The 15,809-nt window shown below is 43.8% G+C and overlaps 1 protein-coding gene and 1 long non-coding RNA gene across 2 annotated transcripts in view; both read left to right on the forward strand.

The window, feature by feature from the left end:
- SEZ6L (seizure related 6 homolog like) overlaps nucleotides 1-15,809 on the forward strand; it is a 546,424-nt gene that overhangs the window by 233,178 nt on the left and 297,437 nt on the right. The window lies entirely within an intron of this gene.
- Nucleotides 13,398-14,643, forward strand: LOC142743223 (uncharacterized). Its single transcript, XR_012881522.1, has 2 exons — nucleotides 13,398-13,690; nucleotides 13,805-14,643. It is a non-coding gene; the product is annotated as an uncharacterized LOC142743223 (long non-coding RNA).

The raw sequence follows: 15,809 nt of genomic DNA on the forward strand, positions 1-15,809 counted from the left end.
TTTCCCGTAAATATGAAACTTAATAAAATCTTGCTTCCCTTTCAGGTCTCTTTTGGGGGTAGGTCTGCTACCGGCAGTGCCTTCGTGGATTCAGGGTCTTCTACTAATATCATGTCTGTGGAATTTGCCATGTCTCTAGCTATGCCTTTAATTGATTTGCCTAAACCTGTCCCGGTAGTGGGTATCGACTCCACTCCTCTTGCTAATGGTTATTTTAAACAGCATACCCCTGTTTTTGAACTCCTTGTTGGCGCTATGCATTTGGAGCAGTGCTCTGTACTGTTGATGCAGGGATTATCGTCCGATTTGGTTTTAGGCCTTCCCTGGTTGCAGTTGCATAATCCCACGTTTGACTGGAATACTGGGGAGCTTACCAAATGGGGTAATGAATGCTTGACGTCATGTTTTTCTGTTAATTCTATTTCTCCCCCTGAGGAGGTGAACACGCTACCTGAGTTTGTTCAGGACTTCGCTGATGTTTTCTCTAAGGAGGCCTCCGAAATGTTACCTCCTCATAGAAAATACGATTGCGCTATCGAATTGGTACCAGGAGCTAAGCTCCCTAAGGGTAGGATATTTAATCTTTCTTGTCCCAAACATGAAGCCATGAGAGAGTATATCCAGAGATGCCTGGCCAAGGGTTACATTCGCCCCTCTACTTCTCCGGTAGGTGCTGGCTTCTTCTTCGTAGGGAAGAAGGATGGTGGTCTTTGGCCATGCATCGACTATCGTAACTTGAATAAGGTCACTGTAAGGAACCAGTATCCCCTTCCTTTGATTCCTGATCTCTTTAATCAGGTTCAGGGGGCCCAATGGTTCTCTAAGTTTGATCTACGGGGGGCGTATAACCTTATCCGCATCAAAGAGGGGGATGAGCGGAAAACTGCGTTTAACACGCCGGAAGGTCATTTTGAATACCTCGTCATGCCCTTTGGGTTGTGTAATGCTCCTGCGGTCTTCCAGAATTTCATAAATGAGATTTTAAGAGATTACCTGGGGGTATTTCTTGTAGTGTACCTTGATGACATACTGGTGTTTTCCAAGAACTGGTCCTCCCACATTGAGCATGTCAGGAAGGTGCTCCAGGTCCTTCGGGAAAACAAACTGTTTGCGAAAACCGAAAAATGTGTGTTTGGGGTACAGGAGATACCATTTTTGGGTCAAATCCTCACTCCTCATGAATTCCGCATGGTCCCCGCCAAGGTCAAGGCTGTGGCGGAATGGGTCCAACCTGCCTCCCTGAAGGCGTTACAGTGTTTCTTGGGGTTCGCTAATTATTACAGGAGATTTATTGCTAACTTCTCGGTCATCGCTAAGCCTCTTACGGACCTCACTCGCAAAGGTGCTGATCTCCTCCACTGGCCCCCTGAGGCTGTCAAGGCTTTTGAGGTCCTTAAGAAGTGCTTTATCTCGGCCCCGGTGCTGGTTCAGCCCAACCAAATGGAGCCATTTATCGTGGAAGTTGACGCATCCGAGGTGGGAGTGGGGGCTGTCTTGTCCCAGGGTACCAGGTCCCTCACCCATCTCCGTCCCTGTGCCTACTTCTCCAGGAAGTTTTCGCCCACTGAGAGTAACTATGATATTGGCAACCGCGAACTCTTAGCCATTAAATGGGCATTTGAAGAGTGGTGCCACTTCCTGGAGGGGGCTAGGCACCAGGTAACTGCCCGGAGCCTAAACCCGAGACAAGCTCCATGGGCGCTATTTTTTACCAGATTCAACTTTTTGGTTACCTATAGGGCTGGGTCTAAAAATATTAAGGCCGATGCACTGTCACGTAGCTTCATGGCCAGCCCTGGTATATTTGCTTGTATTTTGCCTCCTGGTATAATCATTTCTTCTATTGATTCTGATTTAGTCTCTGAAATTGCGGCTGATCAAGGTTCAGCTCCCGGGAACCTTCCTGAGGACAAGCTGTTTGTTCCCCTGCAATACCGGCTAAGGGTACTTAGGGAAAATCATGACTCCGCACTATCTAGTCATCCAGGCGTCCTGGGTACCAAACACCTCATTGCCAGAAACTATTGGTGGCCTGGGTTGCCTAAAGACGTTAAGGCCTACCTCGCTGCTTGTGAGGTTTGTGCTAGGTCCAAGACTCCCAGGTCCCGACCAGCGGGCTTACTACGTTCTTTGCCCATTCCCCAGAGACCTTGGACCCATATCTCCATGGATTTTATCACCGATTTGCCTCCATCTCAAGGCAAGTCGGTGGTGTGGGTGGTAGTAGACCGCTTCAGTAAGATGTGCCACTTTGTGCCCCTCAAGAAACTACCTAATGCCAAGACGTTAGCTACCTTGTTTGTCAAACACATCCTGCGTCTCCATGGGGTCCCTGTCAATATTGTTTCGGACAGAGGGGTACAATTTGTTTCATTGTTTTGGAGAGCCTTCTGTAAAAAGTTGGAGATTGATCTGTCCTTCTCCTCTGCCTTCCATCCTGAAACTAATGGTCAAACTGAGAGGACTAATCAATCTCTAGAACAATATTTAAGGTGTTTTATCTCTGACTGTCAATATGATTGGGTCTCATTCATTCCCTTCGCCGAATTTTCCCTTAATAACCGGGTTAGTAACTCGTCAGGGGTCTCCCCCTTTTTCTGTAATTTTGGGTTTAATCCACGGTTCTCCTCCGTCTCACCTGGTAGTTCCAACAATCCCGAGGTAGAGGTCGTTCATCGGGAACTGTGCACAGTCTGGGCCCAGGTTCAGAAGAACCTAGAGGCGTCCCAGAGCGTACAAAAAACTCAGGCTGATAGAAGACGTTCTGCTAACCCCTTGTTTATGGTCGGGGATCTGGTGTGGTTATCGTCTAGGAACTTGCGCCTTAAGGTCCCATCCAAGAAATTTGCTCCCCGGTTTATTGGGCCGTATAAGGTCATTGAAGTCCTCAATCCTGTCTCCTTCCGACTGGAGTTGCCCCCATCTTTTCGAATACACGACGTGTTTCATGCCTCCCTCCTTGCCTCCCTCCTTAAACGCTGCTCCCCGTCCTTGGCTCCCTCGAGGAAACATCCTGTTCCCGTTCTCACCCCTGAGGGGGTGGAATTCGAGGTGGCCAAGATTGTGGACAGCAAGATGGTCCAAGGCTCCCTCCAGTACCTGGTCCATTGGAGAGGATACGGGCCTGAGGAGAGGACTTGGGTACCCGCCCGGGATGTTCACGCTGGGGTATTGGTCAGGAGGTTCCACCTTCGTTTCCCCAATAAACCAGGTCCACTTAGAAAGGGTCCGGTGGCCCCTCATAAAAGGGGGGGTACTGTAAAGGATCTGCCAGGCACAACTTCTGTGTATATGCCCATAGGTAATCAGTCTGCACCTGAGTCTATGTCTCTGAGACTGACTCCAGCTTCCACCACTCAGGATGGCAGGCTTAGGAGTGGGAGAGCCTATCGCAGCCTGGCCAGACGGAGCTAGCTCCCGCCCTCTGTCTATTTATACCTGCCTTTCCTGTTCCTCCTTTGCTTGTGATTCTTCTCGTGTGGTTTCCTGGCCCAGCTACAGCTTCTGACTATTTGATCCTGCTCCATACTGACCCTGGCTTTCTGACTACTCTCCTGCTCTGCGTTTGGTACCTCGTGCACTCCTGGTTTGACTCGGCTCGTTCACCACTCTTGTTGCTCACGTTGTTGCCGTGGGCAACTGCCCCATTTCCCTTTGCTTTGTGTTCCCTTGTCTGTTTGTCTCTTGCACTTACTGAGCGTAGGGACCGCCGCCCAGTTGTACCCCGTCGCCTAGGGCGGGTCGTTGCAAGTAGGCAGGGACAGAGTGGCGGGTAGATTAGGGCTCACTTGTCCGTTTCCCTACCCCCGTCATTACAAGTACACTTGGTACGAGTTTTGGATTGGTGTAGGGCTGAGAAGACTAAACTATGGGTATTTGTGGAATAGTTTCACTAGGTTTCTATTGAAACTGCTCCCATGTTTGGACAATACACAGTGGTCTAAACTTTAGAATTATCCAACTATTTAATCTACATTCAAGTGTTGCACCAATACAAAAATCAGAAGCCTTCTCATCCCAATACCATCTACAGTGTTTGCAATATTTGGTAATCTCGATTTTGGTGCTTGGTCTTTCGAGTGAGGCTTTTTATAGGCCACTCATAAGCTAAAACCTAAGGGGGCAATTGGACCTCTGTGAGGTCTTTACTGCAGATAGAAGACTCAAGACCATTAGGTTACTGGCGAGGGATGCAACTTAGGCACTTTCTTAATGCACTACCTGAAAGAATAAAATTTGATAGGAAATTATTCAAGAACCCATTCCAGATATTTTGTCTCTGGTATATAAATTGTTTAAAAAGATTTTCAAGTCCCTAAAAATGTATGGTCTATCCTCAGGATAGGCCATCAATATCTGATTGCTCGGGGTCCGACTCCCGGGACCCCTGCCAATCAGCTGTTTTGAAGGGGGACCCCGAGCGATCAGCTATTGATGGCCCATCATTTTTTAGGGACTGGAAAACCACTATAAGTCTTCTGGTTTACAGAAGGTCCCTACATGTATGCAACAGTGGGAGACAGATTTGGGACTTACCTGAACAACATCAATTAATATATAAATGAGTACATAACTTGTCAGTAAGCTTGCAATATTAAGTAGCGGATTATAAAATACTCACGCGTTGGTATAGGGTACCTGCAAAATTACATAGGATGAATCCAACAATCTCTAAAAGATGCTGGAGATGTGGAGAGGAGAAGATAACTATAATGCATACATTTTGGTTATGTAGAGTTCTGTTACCATTCTAGAATACAGTCAGCTAAGTTATAGTAGGGCTGAAGATCCTTATGGATGCAGCATTGTATCTTCTCCATCACTGAGTGATCCCTGCTACAACATGTAGGAGATCCCTGCTCAGTTTTTTCATTATGGCCTTTCTTTTCCTCCTTTTTAATTTTGTTTGTTTTTGTAAAATTGAAGGGGCAGTGAAGATTGTTAAGGAGGTAGATAGTTACATGGGTTTAAGATGTGTCAGTCATGGAAGTTAGAGAATATGTATGTAAAGTACTGTGTCAAGTAGAACCTTGTTAATTGATGTTCTAATATAATATTAGTCATTGCTGTTTTTATAAATAAAGAATTAAAAACAAACAAAAACATAGACAAATTCAAGGAATATCTTGAAACTGAGCACAAAGTGCATTCAAGTTTAGAGACCAAGTCCAGTCATTTAGGTATAAAACACATTTTGATGTAAAATTTACATTTTCTCATGTTATGCAGAGTACAAAGCTGTAAATTGCTATAAAATCTCAAATAGTTTTTAGTTTTGTTTTATTTATTATAGAATTGTCACCTAAAATGTAAAAATAGTTATATATTAGTAAATCAAAAGTTACAGTGCAGCCCATGTTTGTTATTTTTTTAATTTATTTGCAGCAACCATATTTGCAAAAATGACAACAGTAAGTACAGCCATATTAGATACAGATGGAAAAAATGCCATTTTAATATAGATTAATGGCCAAAGGGGGCAGAGCATGTATATAATCATTAGGAGTTCCACCCATGTCCAGATCTCTTAGTGTACATAATGTATCAGCTTCCTCTACATGCAGACAGCTGATTGGCCTGTCTTGAGATCTCCCTACTAAGCAACACTGAATGTAATTGGTCAGCGTTTAGATTCATTCAGAGTCTGGTTCCTAGATAACACATTTCTTTAAATTAAGAGACTTAATTTAACTGAATTTTCCCATGAGAATATATTATAGCTCAAAAATTAGTGACATATGCTCTTTAAAATACATCTTTGAGTTCAAGAGACATTGAACTTAATTTAATAAATAATAAACAATCCATCTTTTAATATGTAATAAGCAAGCGCAACATTTTGTCATTCCCTATAAGAATATTTATTGTAAAGTTCAATCCTTGAAGAAACCACAGCTATTCCAGCTCAGTGGAGGGCAACCCAAAGGTCTGAAGCCTACATCAATGTATACTCTCCTGATCTATATCATGATAAACAAGAAACATAACAAATGAAGAAGAAGGAATGTGAAAGTCTGGTATATTCACACTTAACTATCTTCCATACAATTTTGTAAAGATATACATATCATAGTGTTTAATAATGGCTAAATATCCATACCTTGAGTTATCCTTAAATGGCCATTCTTCTGATTTGTATTCTTTGGAATATAAAAATACAGAATATCATGGTAAAACCTTAGCTAGGTCAGTGATACAAAAAATACATTCTTCAAAGGAAAGTTGGAGGTCACAACTGAGAATAGTATCCTGAGGATTTTGAATATATCAGTCTTTAAAAGGAGGTTCTGACTCACTGGTTCTCCCATTAGGGGTCAGTACCAGAGAGGCAAGAACAGAAAAATGTTATATGTACAGCCCTCACAGGGGTTTTTGACATTTCAGAAGTTTTTTAATTCTATATCTCATCTAGGTTCTAGGCCATCCTAATAAAACCCTGAAATAAATTACTTCTATATTTTCAATAATAAGAAATAAAAGTCAATAAAGATCAAAATCTTTATAAACCTTAAACTTTACAGGAACACAGAACAGTTATCAAAATGTTATGATGTTGCTATCCAAAAGTGTTAAACTTGGAATGGCAGCAAGTTGACATGTTCACTTTGCTAATTTTATACTTGGGTTCTCATACACTGGAATTTTCAGTTCTCCAGTCGACCAGTGGTTATCATTTAAACAGTTTCTAGTGAAGTCAAGCGAGAAGGAAAAAATACGGATTTTTCTGTGGATCAGCACTGTCGATTGTGTTTTACCAGCCTGAGGAAGAAGTCGGTACGACTTTGAAACGCGTCGCAGTATTACCTGTATTGGAATAAAACGCATGTTATCTTTTACCACTCTGGTTCAAGCAATTTGTTCCTGAGTTCTTCCCCTTTTTTTTTCCATTCATCTGCGGTTATCCAAATCGACAGCACTGATCCACAGAAAAATCCGTATTTTTTTCCTTCACGCTTGCATCTCTACAGATGGAGCCTTGCCAGGCCCCAAGATGGATCATCAGCCGCAGTCCCCACTTTCACGGATACGCACTACAGGGTGTTGTGCTCCCAGCACAACATGACCAGGTTAGCATAATCGCTTACCCTGCATCCGTAATCCTCATCTCTCCGCAGTTGATGCACTATATACGCCGGGCGTATGTCTTTTTTCTTTCTCTTTTTTTAGCTCTAGCGAAGTCAAGACATCCGTTGTGAGGTGAATCCGGTGAATCCCCATTGACTTATAATGGGTTATGCCAGATTTTCATCAGAGTTTTGATATTTGTGATGCCAAGCTGTGATACTCAAAAATACCTGAAACCCATAGTGCAAGTGTTAACAGAGCCTAAGTTTGGACTATAAAATTTGATGTAAAGAAAATAAACAAAACATGCAAACAAATCTCTTGATGATCAATGAAATAATGTTTATGAAGGAATATATATTTGGATTAAAATCATGAAGTCCATGAGACCCAATTCAGCAAAATGATGATGTCTCAGAATAGCTATGTCAGGGCTATACATGAACCCCTTGACACACCATGACAACACTGTACGTAATAGTGCTAGGATAGAATTATGAGGGGGCTCAAAGACTGAGCATGCCGCATTTGCTGCGGGTGTTAGCTGTGCATTACAGCTGACACCTCACACTAACAGCCAGGATCAGATATAACTGATCCTAGCCGTTTAACCACTTAAATGCCACAATCATTAGCGACCGCGGCATCTAAGCTGTTAGAAAGGCAGAGCAGCCCCCTCCAACAGCCTTTGCCCCAGGCAGGGCTTATTAATAGGAAACGGTAAAAAATAAAAAAAACACAATATACTGCTATACATTAGTATTGCAGTGTATTGTACCAGCGATCAAACGTTTTTAGTGATGTACAAAAAATAAAAAAAATATTAAAATGTCAAAAATACCCTTTTCCTAGTTTTTTCTCTAAAGTAATGTAAAAAAAACAAACAAAAAAATACATAAAAGTAGTTTTTAATATATATATATACATACATATTGCTCTACAGTGGTCCAATAGTATAGACAGGGACAACAGTGAGAGAAAAATTCTCCGTGTCAGGTCTGAACGAGGGTTTTACCTTTAGTGCTTTTCTTTGACTCTACAGTTGGACACAGAGAATTTTTCTCTCACTGTTGTCCCTGTCTATGCTTTGGGATGTGAGCAGCCAGAGTGCACTTCTCTGGCGCTATGTTGTTGTGTGGCTCATCTGCACATGCGCTGGCTACTCCTTTGTAAAGTCGCGATCCGAGCTAGGGTAAATGCACTAAGTTCTCCCTTTGCTCCCATACGCATGCGCCACCTCCTGTCTGTGATTGGACTATCTTACTCTGCTGTCCATACGCCGGCTGGATACAGCTGAGAGTTCGCTATGTCTCCCCCGTTGCTATTGGCTATTCGGCCTGACACACCTTCGGATGTGTCATCTGACGTATCTATATCAGGATCATTTTCATTTTGCGCCGCCATTAGCCCCGTGGACCCCTGAGGACGCTACTTAGTAGCGAAACATGTCGGGGGGGCTGCTAATGTTTTAAACACTGCCGTCGACCGGACCTACTGCTGATTATTAGTTAACTTACAATTCTAACTGGATAGGGAAAACACTGATAATCCTATGCCTAATACTATATGTGTCTGTTGAATCAGATAACACATATGTGTGCCCGGTTCTCGGCTGCTGACAATTTTAAATTTATTCATGTGGTCTGTCCGAGCTATACGTAGCTGAATAAAAGTTATTTGTTTTATCTATTTTGGTGGCTGGGAAATTGGGCTTGGCTGTTGCAGACAGCCTTTCTTTGTGTAAATGTATATTGTGCCCGCCAGCCACTAAGGGTCACACTCCTTTTTGTTTTAATAAAAACTATAGCACTCGACGTAAAAAATAAGTCCTCACACTGCTCCATGGAAAATTAAAAAAGTTATATATATACACATATGTGCACAAGACATACAAGATGTACTGATATAGAGGCCCGACAAAATGATTAGCAAATATAATGGTATGGAAACCCTGCAAAGTGGATTACAACGTTCTATCCGGATGGAATCCCTCAGCGTCCAATATGGGAATCGAATTACGAAGGAGCAATAAATTGTAGAAGGTAAACCCACTGAATATAGCGATCAGCTTATTTGGCATTCAGGGTGCATATATTTCAAAGGCAATCCCGTTTGCACAAATGGATCATACTATATCCTTGATTTTAACGAAGCAATGCAAAGACAGTTCTATCAGCCAATGATAGTGCACTAAATAAATGGTCAAAGAAAGGGGTTTGATAATACACATCTGTCGATGCTCTCCATTCAAATCAGGACAGAATGTAATGCGGCTTACCTACTTAGCAACAGGTAGGCAAATAGGTAGGTAGCGATCATAGTCAATCCATATACTCAAATCCTTTGCTGAAATAACTTCAATGATCTTTGAAAGATAATCCATATATAGTGGATTGCAAAGCACCAGGATTCAGAGACTGTACCAATTGTACGGAGCCTGGTTTCTGGAGGTCATGGTGGAAAGCGGTGTGGTTCTCAGCGTGCTGTAGCATTGAAAAACACTGAGAGAGCGTGGTGTGATGACGTCACTCACCACTGCACAACAGGCTTAGGCTGACGCGTTTCATCCACATTGGGACTTCCTCAGAGACGATGGATTTCATTCACAGCATCCGGTTGTGTTATAGAAATGCATTTAAAGGTATATTACCTATTTAGAATTTATTATGTATTCAATTTGGTTATTAATCCACGGAGTAACCAAAACCTCCATACGTATTATTAGTCTATGTTAGACTCTGTGAGGCTCTGTCACCACAATAAAAGCCAGGTTAATCTTTTTGATAAAACCTGAAAGGCATGCCCTTACTGTAGGTAGTTGGCTTCCTAGTTTCTTGGAATATGATTGATGAGTAATATTTGAAAAGATCTTAAGGACTGCTAAGAGTATAAGTGATTGTAAATTCTACAAATAAGCTTTTGGCAGATTGCACTAATTCTCTTTGATACATCTATCAAATATCACATCAATCGCTTAAATAAAATAAAAAAATTGCCTCATGATAGAATTTCCAAAAATACAGCATTTATTATGTATCATATTGATGTCCTTATATTGTGGGGTTTTAATAGCTTCGACCAGAGAATCTTATGAGCTATTTATTGGTCGATAGGCAGGGAAAATGGCTGTATGTATCTTCCTAAAGAAGAAGTACTTTCTTAGGCTGGATTCACATGAGCATGTTCGGTCCGTAAAGGACGGAACATATTTCGGCCGCAAGTCCCGGACCGAACACACTGCAGGGAGCCGGGCTCCTAGCATCATAGTTATGTACGACGCTAGGAGTCCCTGCCTCGCTGCGGGACAACTGTCCTGTACTGTAATCATGTTTTCAGTACGGGACAGTAGTTCCACGGAGAGGCAGGGACTCCTAGCGTCGTACATAACTATGATGCTAGGAGCCCGGCTCCCTGCAGTGTGTTCGGTCCGGGACTTGCGGCCGAAATACGTTCCGTCCTTTACGGACCGAACATGCTCGTGTGAATCCAGCCTTAGACTGCACCTGCTTTGTGTAGTAATGTTGACATAGAGCTGTCTTGCAATGCATACGTAGAAATATAAGCATGGACAAGGCATAGAAAGGGGAATGATCAGCCATCAATCATTCTGGATTTTTTTTGCTGTTAGCACTCAGTCCACCAAGGCCAAAAGGGCCAAAAAAAAACACAAAGGCAAGCATAGTTTTCAACATGACTGTTTCCTTTACTTTTATCTAACAATGCTAACAGGGTTTCTCCTTTGGACTCCACTGGGGATCAGTGGGCTGAGACTCTAACACAATAATGGGCCACTGTTACAACAGGGCCCCAAAGGTTCAGCAGAAAGCAACCCCATATGGGGCTAACTTTGGAGTCAATTACTTGTGAAAAGGATCTCTATCTTTTGGGCTGATTCACAAATAACCTTTTTGCCTTATTGATGATATGTCCTATGGGTGCAGTAAAAACAAAGTTTATGATACAATTCCAAATGAACGTGCAAATATTCTGAATAGATGGAGAGTGGGAACTCAGAATCATCTCCTTTGATGGTCCAAAGAGGTGGTGTAACACGGACACCATCTGTAGTTACAGTTTTGCACATTTGTAGACTTCAATCATCATTTTAGTTTAATAAATTCATACAAAAATATCAAAAACAGCTGTCAAATGAAAAAGTAAAGAGACAACTCCCTGCTCCAAATCAATTCTAAATATGTTAATCGTGATTTATAACCATATCATTAAAACCACCTCCCTAATATTTTGTTTATGAAACTTACGACCATATAACCTTTTTTATGGTCGCTTCATAACCCGTTAAATGCCGCGGTCAATAGCGACCGTGGCATTTAACTTGTTTACCGGGGGAGTGAGCTCCCTCTGTTACCCATCTGTGGTCCCCAAATGCAATCGCAGGCCTCCGATGGGGTGTCATGGCAGTTGGGGGCCTGATAAAAGCCCCCAGGTCTGCCCTGGGCATATGCCTATTAGGACGTGCTAGAGGGACGTCCTAATAGATTGCCTGTCAGATTTACACTGACAGGCAATAATGCTCTGTTATACCAAGTATACCAAAGCATTATAGCAGCGAATTGAAGATCGCATATTAAAGTGCCCCAGTGGGGGAAAGCAAGGGAAATTAAAATTATTAACAAAAATTACAGTAAAAAAAAAAAAAAAGTGTCAAAAATAAATAAAAGTACACATATATGGTATCGCCGCAACCATAATGACCCAAACAATAACGTTAATATGTCATTTAAACCGCAAGGTGAACACCGTAAAAAACAAACGCAAAAGACTATGGCGAAGTTGCTAGTTTTTTTCCATTGCCCCCGAAAAAAGTCATAATAAAAGTTAATCAATAAGTCTCATGTACCCGCAAAAAACAAGCCCAAAAATTCACTACATTGACGGAAAAATAAAAAAATGACGGCTCTTGGAAAGCGACAATGCAAAAACAAATAATTCTAGTTCAAAAGAGTTTTTGTTGTGCAAAAGTCGTAAAACATAAAAAACCTATACATATGTGTTATGGTCGAAATTGTACCGACCCATTGGAATAAAGGGAATGTGTTATTTACGCCGCACAGTGAACGGCGTCAATTTAAAACACATAGAACAGTGGTGGAATTTCAGGGGTTTCTATTCCCTCCCCCCAAAAAGTTAATAAATGTAAAAAAAAAAATTATATGTACCCCAAAATGGTGCTATTAAAAAGTACAACTAATTCCACAAAAAAACAAGTCCTCATACAGCTATGTCGACAGAAAAATAAAAAAGTTATAGCACTTTAAATGCGACTATAGAAAACCCAAAAAAATAAGTTGGTCATTATGGCCTAAAATAGGCTGGTCATTAAGGAGTTAAGGGTATTTTCACACGCATAGTCAAAAACGGCTGAAAATTACGGAACTGTTTTTGGAGAAAACAGCCTCTGACTTTCAGCCGATTTTGAAGCTAAAAATAAAGCTTCTTTTAATTTGAAGCTTCTTTTGAGGTGCTTTTTGAGGTGTTTTTTTTAATTCAGCAGTGTAAAAATAAGCCTCATATGAAAAGCACAGTGTATTTCCCATTGAAATCAATGGGAAACTGTTTGCAGACTTCTTTCACGTGTATTTTGGAGCGTAAAACGAGTTTTTTGTGCTCAAAAATCAGCCTGAAAATATGCCTTGTGAACAGACCCTAAGGCCTCATTTACACGAGCGTAATATACGCGCGTGCGACGCGCGTGCTTTTCACGCGTGTCGTACGCACCTATATTACTCTATGGGGCAGTGCAGACGATGCGTGAATTTTGCGCAGTGTGAGTGCGTTGCGTAAAACTCACGACATGTTCTATAATCGTGCGTTTTTCGCGCATCACGCACCCATTGAAGTCAATGTGTGCGTGAAAACAACGCATGACACACGGACGCTCCTGCGTTGCATGTGCGAAAATCATGCAAGAGCTGTTATGTCCATGCAAAAGAGTCTATAAAGCTGGACAAAGCAAACCCAAACCAGGAAGTGCCTGCGTTTCCACTGCGAGGGGGCAAGGCTAGTGAGTGCCTAGTGACTGTGTCAAGGTTGCTAGCTGTGTGTGAAATAATCTTCTGCCATGCCGCGCGGGATAGACGTAAAGCGCCTCATCCTCTTTGTCCAGGAACATCCTGCAATCTGGGACACGCGCTCAGAGGAGTACCACAACAGGACGGTCAAGGAGGACGCCTGGGAGGTGGTCGCCCAGAACCTTTTTGAGCAGGAGTGGGAGAGTGGCCGAACCCGGGACCGCAGTCGGTTGGGTGAGTACCACGCATTTTCTGTCAATGCCTGTCATCCATATAGAAGACCTGGGGCCCTGTATGTGTATTCCGCGCATTAGCACGAGGAACTTTGGTGGAGCAGGCGCATCACCGTGTCCCACGTCATTGGCACTGCAGGGCCCTTCATTTAGAAGTGAGAGGTGATAGTTCTGATGGCGTGTTATGTGTTTGTTAAATCCAACAGTCCAAGATATCAAAACACGGTGGCGGAGCTGGCGTGACCAATTTCGCAGAGAGATGGGTGAAAGGGGACGCAGCGGGGATGGCGCATCTCGCAAGCGCCCCTATATCTATACGAAGCAGCTGATGTTCTTGAAGGACATCATGGAGATGCGCACGTAAGAGTTTATGCCTTTGCATGTGTCTAATGTGTGTTTGCCCATGTCCTGTTTGCCAACGTGTTGGTGTGGGCATTGTTCAATATTATATTCTTACGTTTTTTCTCCTTCTAGAACCACCGACAATTTGGAGGACACCGCAGAGGAGACTGACGTCGCCGAGTCTCAGCAAGAACCTCCTGCTCCCAATGTCCTGCCGCCCAGTCCAGAGCCGACACCCCAGGAGCCCGCACCTGGCCAGTCTGCAGGGGCCGTCGCCTCTCCAGCAGAGGAGCGCCCCGTGCGTGCCCGCACTCGCCGTGCCCGTGCTCCACAGCCCTCCACAGCTGCCCAGGTAGATACTCGTGTCCTGAAGTATCTAAGGCGAGCCGCTGAAGAGGACGGGAATGACGCGTTTGGCCGAAGCATAGTTCCCCTCCTACGGCTGGTGCCCATGGACCGTATGGGCCGTCTGCAGGCGTCGATAGTGACATTGATCGACGCTTCCAGACCGCCCCACAATCCTAACATCTGCTTCACGGCCATAGAACAATGGCGCAGTTCAGCCATGCCGGCCACCACGCCCCAGGTGCCTGGCCCATTCCACCCTGTCCCCCAGATGGCACGCCCGCATCCGTACATGCGCCCTATGGCTCCCCACTTCCCTGGGCCAACATTCCACCCCCAACATCAGCACCACTATGCTGGCGAGGAACAACCTACCCAGCTCCAGGTCCAGCATAGTGGTGCTGAAATGCAGGCGTATGCCTCCCCGGGCCAACAATACCAACACCTATGAGTGTGTTGGAGGCAAGATTTTAGGACGCCACAGTTGTGTGTGGTGCAGGCCTGCCAACGTTTCGTTCGTTATCGTTTGTTGGATGTGTATTAATATACACCATGTTGGTGTTTTTCTTTTGATGCAAAAAGTTTGTGTTGTGGCCAAACACAGCATTAAAAAAATTAATGGTTAATGGTTGGATTTCGTGTTGTTATTCATTGATACCACACAACACAAGGTTTGGCACACATTTCCTTTGCCTAGACTCTCACACACTTCTGGCCTTTTGGTCCAATGCATACACACGTGATATGAGGTTTTAGTTTATCTCTCGGGGTTTGACATGGATTGCAAGCGGTGGCAACGTTTAGGTGCTGGCATGGGCCCCGCAGCAAACGAAGTACACTTGCAATTGGACTTTCAGAACTTTAGGCCGCACAACATGATATCTCCAGGAAAATAAGTCGGCAACTGTCAAAAGTCCTGCTCAAACCCCGACAGATGTAAGCTCGCAACCCGCGTCAAGGGTCCTCAAGTTTTGCGAGTCCCTAACCCAACACGAACCCCAAAAAAAGGTTAAGAACTGGTCACATGTGACGTGTGTAGTGAATCCGCCAAACAACAGACACCCCTTCAAAGGTCATCACCCCCCACGGTGCGGTTCCAGATGGGCACTCAAAATATGCTGCCAAAGTATCCCGCACTCGAAGGCCGGAAGAGAGAGATCGGCCGAGAGGAATCACCGGGCCAATGTGACTGGTGCCTGCATGTGTTAGGATATATTCTGCATCAAAGGTAGCATCATTAATGTGGCAGAAGTTATGCAGAACGACACACGCTTGTATAACACGTGTGACATTCTGCATGGACAATTGCATTGTTGTCAGAAAGACACGCCACCTGTTCGACATAATGCCAAAGGCACATTCCACACATCGCCGAGCTCGGCCAAGGCGGAGATTGAACATGCGCCGACGGTCATCCAAGCCCCTTCTTGCAAAAGGACGCATGACTTGCCTTGTGAGTGCAAACCCCTCATCCGCCACAATGACATACGGGATTGGGGGGCCGCTGGAGCCCAGGAGGATGGAAGGTTCCGGCACCGCCAGTCGATTATTCACGAGTCGCTTCCCCATTCTTGATGAACGGAATATGCGTGCATCTGCCGAGCTTCCATACGAGCCAATGTCAACAATAGTGAAACAATAATTCGTGTCCGCCAAGGCTAACCATACCATAGAAAAATACTGCTTGTAGTTATAGAATTGCGAGCCACTGCGTGGGGGCTTTCTCACACGAATGTGTTTGCCGTCTAGGGCACCAATGCAATTTGGAAACTCACTTGCTCTAAGAAATCCC

Source organism: Rhinoderma darwinii, chromosome 1 (assembly GCF_050947455.1).
Source record: "Rhinoderma darwinii isolate aRhiDar2 chromosome 1, aRhiDar2.hap1, whole genome shotgun sequence".
NCBI classification, from domain to species: domain Eukaryota; kingdom Metazoa; phylum Chordata; class Amphibia; order Anura; family Rhinodermatidae; genus Rhinoderma; species Rhinoderma darwinii.